This window comes from Elaeis guineensis, chromosome 7, assembly GCF_000442705.2.
Source record: "Elaeis guineensis isolate ETL-2024a chromosome 7, EG11, whole genome shotgun sequence".
In the NCBI taxonomy this organism is placed as follows: domain Eukaryota; kingdom Viridiplantae; phylum Streptophyta; class Magnoliopsida; order Arecales; family Arecaceae; genus Elaeis; species Elaeis guineensis.
The window spans coordinates 68,566,322-68,573,430 of NC_025999.2; the positions used below are offsets into that span (position 1 = coordinate 68,566,322).

Here is a 7,109-nt window from a genome sequence, read left to right on the forward strand (position 1 = left end):
TCGTATTCATCTATTATTGTATTATGGTGGCATAATAGAAAATGATAAAGATAACATGCAATACAGTCAGCTTGCGAGCCAGATGGTTAGGATATCTTCATCATTATCATATCAAGAATTATTGAACCATTTATACAGTGATATATCTATAGATCGAGAAAAATATGAAATCAAATTGAGGTAGAGATCTCCTAATTTGTTGGGACAGTTAATGCAGAGTAAGTATATCTTAGTTCCAATTACGACATACGTAAATGCTTGGAGTGGTGAGTTTTATCCATTACTATATGAAGACTATTGGATGCATATACATATATTCATATGTATTCCTGATTATCATCGTTTAAGACCTAAGCAGAAAGGCAGGCCAAAGTCAATAAGACTGCGAAATGAGATGAATGATAGGCAAATAAGAAGCAAGAATTATTATGATATTTGTAAGGAACAGAATCATAATCCTCATCGCTGTCCTAGGTGACTTCAACACATCAACTTTAAGCAGTGAAAGAAATTAAAGGCAGCAGAGTGTATTGTTCTATGTATTTTTAGAGTTGTATATTGTTCTATGTATTTTTAATAGTTGAAGTATTGTGTAGTCTATGCAGATAGTTGTGTATTGTTTTATGTATTTTCAGAATTAGACTGTTGTATAGTATATGTCTAAAGATGAATCCTTGTTCTATGTATGTGCAGAGTTATGTATTGTTCTATATATTTCGTGCCATTAATTATGGAGCTGGTGCTTTATTTAAGTTGTATGATGTGACAATGCTGATCTTATGTGTTGTGCTATCAAGCATTTATTAGTAATATATTAGTGACATTATCTTTTTCATGCATTGGAAACTATATTTTCATGTAATGAATTAGTATCATATTTTGCATGCTCTAATAAACTTGAGATGTATGTTATTGTTTTAGATTCATTAGTGTGTTATGGCTTACGATCTATGGCATCTAGACCCTCAAGACCACAGTATTCTTTCATTGCAGGAGATCCATCGGTCACAGGCCATATTAGATGACAATATAAGCATTCCATTCCTACTTTTATTATTTATATTTTTATAAAAAAAATCTTGTTAAAGTCATATATATTATCTAATTATTCCATCTTATTGCAGGAGCTCAGACACCTTCGATTACGACGAGCTGATGGTGACTTATGGAGGATAGAGAACATCTCAGGTAGAGTTGTAGATTATTTACGATACCTAGAGTTTTATGGTACGTATCAGATTGACTGAATATAGTTAGATATTGATCTTATTACTGTCTTGCTTGAGAGATGATGCCCAGAGACACATACATTTCACCTTCCATTCGATGAGGCGACTATCACATTATAGGATATTAGTGTCCTCATCGGACTACCAGCTGATGGTGATGTAGTTACAAGAGCTGATCCCATGCTTGGCATTCAGAGTGGCAGGCTACATGCTTTCGGTTACTAGGGTTTGAGTCTGAGACCCAGTTCTTTGATTATTCATGACTGAGGATAGAGTATTTAGATGATCACTATCAACATTTGCACATTGAAAATGATGCACCAGAAAGATGATGCAACAGTATATCAGGGGCTAAGTATTGTGGTTGCTAGGAGATGTTCTTTTGCCTGATACTTCATCTAACAAGATAAAATTGATGTTTTTACTATTGTTGGAGAATTTAGATTTTGCTCGTAGACTCAATTGGGACAGTGCAGTACTAACTTGTCCGTATAGAGCTATATGCTAGGGTTCTTATCATGATCAGTCAAAGATTGATGGTTATCTTGTATTACTATAGATATGTGATATACGAATTTAAATTTTCTATATTCTATTGTAACTCTAATTGGGCATATTATATATGATTTTTTTAAAATTGACAGACTTAGATATGGGAGAGGATGTCGACTATTAACCCATTCAAAGATAATTGCTTGAGATGTTATCAAAGCAGTAAGATCCCAATATTCCATTCAGGCTTGATGCACCTTGAGGATATAGGTATAAAAATATTGGTTTCATTATTTGAAACTTAGTACTGCTTTTAATCTGATGAAGTTCTATAAATATGAATACACTGTCAAACAGATGAAGCGTTACATTCAACATTCACCATGTGTCGATGAAAATGGTACGGATTTATAGATGCTAGTTGGATATATTAGTTGATATATGTAGATAGATAATTTTAAGAAAAAAATATGCAAATAATCTTTCAACTTTTTCAATTTGTGCTCTGATGCTCTTCAACTAAAAATATTATATTTGATATCTCTTGACTCGTAATACGTGGCCTATGAAGCCATTCCTTCAATTGTCACCATTAATTTGCTGACATAATTTTATTTTAATCTCTAAAATTATTTAAAAATAATATTAAAATATTAAAAAAAACTCTGCTGCTCTCTCTGCCATGTTTGCAATCAAATATATTAAAAAAATTTAAAAAATCATCTATCAACTTCGCTGCTCCCTCTGTGACGTCACCTTCTCCACCTCCAACCCTTCCCGCACCGTCTCCGAGCACCTCAAGCACGGCACCTGCCCTAATTTCACCTCCCCTTCCTCCTCCACTCCCGCCCTCCCATTCCCGCCCCCCCAAGCCCATCTCCTCCATCAACCCCTGCTCCTCCACTGCGCAACCCCACCACGACAGCCGCAAGTACTCCTCTGACACAAATCCACTGTCCCACTTTTCCTACCACCACCACCATGCTTCCTCCCTCACCCTCATCGGCCCCTCCCACTTCTCCTCCTCCCCCACCGCCGCCTCCGTCGGTGGTGATGTCGTCTGTCCATCCTCCACCACCCCGCCTTCACATCACCTCCACCCCCACCTGGTGCTCTTTGGCGGTAAGGAGGACCTGGGGGCTTTGGTGATGCTGGAGGACCGTGGGAAGAAGCTCAAGAGCCCCAAAACCTCCCCCGGCCCTGCTCTCACCAAGGCCCAGGTCGACTCCGCCCTTTCCCTCCTCTCGGACTGGTTTTACGAGTCCTGCAGTGCCGTCTCCCTCTCTTCTGCTGAGCACCCCAAGTTTTGCTCCTTCCTCCACCAAGTCGGCCTTCCCCCTCTCTCTCGCACGAACTCATCGGCCCCCGCCTCGATGCCCATTTTGAGGAGGCCCGCACTGATGCCGACACCTGCATCCGCGATGCCCTCTTCTTCCAGCTCTCATCCGACGGCTGATGCCACCGCCACCTCCAACGCCCTCGTCAGGCTCGCCGCCAACCTCCCCAATGGCACCTCTGTCTTCCACCGCGTCGTCCTCTCCTACGGTGGTGCCCCCTTCAAGTACGCCGAGGAGGTCCTTTGGGAAACCGTCACCGACATCTGTGGTAGTGCCGTCCAGCACTACGCCAGCATCATTGCCGACCGCTTCAAGTCCAAGGCGTTGTGCAACATCGAGACCAAGCACCATTGGATGGTCAACCTCTACTGCCAACTCTGGGGCTTCCACAGCCTCATCAAGAACTTCGCCCTCGATGTCCCACTCTTCCACTCGGTTGCTATCAACTACTACAAGCTCGCCACCTTCTTTAACACCAACAACTAGAGGGGTTGGATCCCCTCTATGCACAGGTAGTGCAGGTGAAGAAGCTCGACCCAATGACAGGGAAAATGAGGATTGCGAACCCACAGAGCAACCGGCTCATGTGGAAGACGTACCTCAGTGAGTTTAAGATATTAGGGAAGGTCGCGGTGCGGCTTATCTTCCTTGACCACTGTCGGGGAGGGGGGGTGGTGCGTGGGCCAATGACGGAGGAGCTGCAAGTGGCCAGGGGGGCGTGGGGGTTGACCGCAGGAGGGGCGGAAGGGCAGTGATTGCAGGCGGATGGGAGGGCCGGCGAAGAGGAGCAGAGGGAGGCAGAGGTGAATCGAGGAAGAAAGAAAGAAAGGAAAAAAAAAAAAAAAACCCCACGTAGCATTTGCTAAAAAAGTATTAAAATATATTAAAATATTATTTTTAAATAATTTTAAAGATCAAAATAAAGCCACGTCAGTAAATTAACGGTGAGAATTGACGAAAGAACTTCGTAGCCCACGTATTACGAATCAAGAGATATCAACTATAACGTTTTTAGTAGAAGAATATCGGAGCATAATTTGAAAAAGTTGAGAGACTATTTGTATATTTTTATCATAATTTTAATTTATATATAAATATTATTTTATAGTATTCATAATCTACTGAAATATGAACTGACTAATCTAATTTTATTTTTAACTCTATCAATTTTTATAGGAATCATACATAGAGGAGATATTGTTTATATTACCACAAATATATATGGATAGACATGATATACGGGCTGCTCGGGTGTCGTTTATTTATTTTGATATAATGGAGTGGCACATTTTAAATCATGTGCTACGGCAGTTTGACTGGATTTAGAGCATCCCAGAGTAGTTTGATATCAGCCAGCGACTTCATTATGTTGATCAATGAGAGAGAGCTCATGTTGACTGACGTATCAAGCATGCAGAGCATATCACCATTTGGAATGCACGGCAAGATCACAGAGTTCATGGTGATAACATATTGGGAGGCCATCCATATATCGAGGATTATATGGTTTGGTTCTTAGCATTACAGTATAAATCATTGGGCAGCCTCGGTATGCAGTTTCAGGATATGAGGGTATGAGTTCTACTATGCATATTTTGATAAGGCTACGAAAATTATGCCTCATGTCAATGTCATATTGAATTTCAATTTATTAAGTTTTCATTTTACTTCTAATCATTAACTATATTGTATGATTTATGCAGATAAAGCATTTACATGAGATAACATTTTCACACAACATGCCATCGCTGCTAATGATGAATCGGAGCGATTGATCATATTGGGCCAATTAAATGATACTATTAGACATACATATTAGGATATTAGGCAAACTGACTACATCTCTATTTATCATACTAGGTCACCTATAGTATTACCATACGTTTCGGTGGCATCACTATATTTTTCAGAGATGTGTCAGTTGGACTCCTCACATATTTCTGAGATGCAGTATGATACATGCAGTCGGAATCATCCATCATCATCAATGCTATCTTTCACTGAGCAGATGGACACTGCTCCATTATTGGGCCTATTTGATCCAGAGCATCATGAGAGGGTCACTCAGGTCGCAGATGCTCCAACAGTACCTGTTATTCCTCATATATATGATCATGAGACATCCACTGATATAGAAGAAGGGCTATCACAGATGATATAGGAGCAGGAGCGATCGTTGAGGACCTTTCTAAGAAGGTCCAAGCGACTATGGGCACCATGACACCCTTATGAGATAGTATTTTTTTGGATTTGTAGTACCATGAGATTCTTTTTATAGATTTGATAATTTTTTATTCTATCTTATATTATTAATTATTATTTCTATCAGAGATTAGTTTAGATATTTTGCTTGTTTAATTTCAAGTATTAGGATTCTATAGTTTGTGGACATGGATACAGATCTTCAGATGTGTCTTGGAAGGTTGGGGGAGGAGATGCTATGCTAAAAGAGCAATATAAATTAAAATATAAATAATAATAATATGTCGAATAATTTAATTAATCTTTTGAAATAGCAAGAAACAAGCTTAAATAAGTTAGCTCCACTTCTCTAATATATGAGAGAAATATATTACGTTAAGTTACCAATCGAGGGGACATGCTCCAACAAAAAAAATGTTGTCCAGCTAAACAACCGAAAAAGAGGAGGATGAATTAGGTTTAAAAATTTTAAACAGATATGTGCACTAGCTGTGAGTTAATTCAAATATTGTGTTGTGAATTTAAGCTAAAGCAGTTGTCAGGACTTTAGGAGTCGACTCGGACTAACTTCAAGTCGACTCGACTAGTCTTGCAAGACTATCTACCCATAAAAATGATCTAAGTTTAGGTTCAAAATTTCAGCCGACACCACCACCGCAGTCATCCAAGGCACCACTGATATCATCATCATTATTACCATCATCATGACCATTGGGACAAACCAATTGAGATAGTACTTACAATCCAGATACTAGTCTCACAAGTAAACTAAAGTACTAGTACTGCTCGAATAATTTTAGATACAGTCCTAACAAATAGCAATCCAGTCGGCATTGTTCCAGCACCACCAAATACAATCGCTGTCTAACACCAAAAAGTAGTCATGAATGTGCTAAGAAGCTCTATTTGAAATTATGCTTTTAAAAATATCATTCAGAAAAACATAATTAGAAATGGCGCCGTTCTGAATGATGCTTTTAAATTTTTTTTTTTTTTGAGTTCCACGTGAGCTACGGTGAGTGATTGATTGGTCCAAAAAATGATATTTGAATGATGTTTTCCAGCAAAAAAATATCATTGCAGACGATGTTTTTAGTTTTTATATTATTTTAATAAATAAATTTAATTTATATTAATTTAATAAAAGAATTTTAAAAAAATATTAATATGATAAAATATTCATGATTTTTTATCTTATTTTTGTTTTGATAATGATTGTTATCCTTCCTGTCTTTCCACCTGTAACTATTTCTCTCCATAATTACTTTTAATCCTCTAATAAAGAAGGGGGCAGCAGTTATCCAAAAAAAAAAAAAAAAAAAAGAACGGACTAGCTTTCTGCTGGCCCCTATTTCAGTAAAAACAAGAGAGTTGTTGAGAGGGGCCTTTTGTTATGAACTTATCGTGAGATTCGGGTATAGAGCTACATGATGCATGACGCATGATGTTGAAGCAGCAAAATGGCTTTCATGATTTTGTAGATCTAGTTTCTCAAAATATTTTATCTGTGAAAAGAGAAAAAAAAAAGAAAAAAAAATATTGGGTGTTAAAAAATATTCCTCTCTGATCGACTCCTGAATCAAGGAAGCTTTTTTGATAGGCATCTTGTCATAATGGGACGAGTCATCATGATGTATTAGGCAAATACCGCAGATGTAGAGGTTCCAACGAAACAATGATGAGCCTAGGACTGAGTTGACCCTTGAAGTCCTTGCCGGACAAGATAACATGAATGTGCTGCTCAGTGTGTGCTCATCAGTCACCAGAGAGGTGCTCGTGTGCTTGGTGGTATAAACACCAAGGGCTATGGTGGTGGTATAATGATCAGAACATGGTAGCAGTAATGGTG

General features: G+C 38.6%; 1 pseudogene; it reads left to right on the forward strand.

Annotated features, from left to right (window-relative positions):
• Nucleotides 1-2,448: 2,448 nt before the first annotated feature.
• On the forward strand, nt 2,449-3,667 carry LOC105034673 (uncharacterized; annotated as a pseudogene).
• The last annotated feature ends 3,442 nt before the right edge of the window (nt 3,668-7,109 follow it).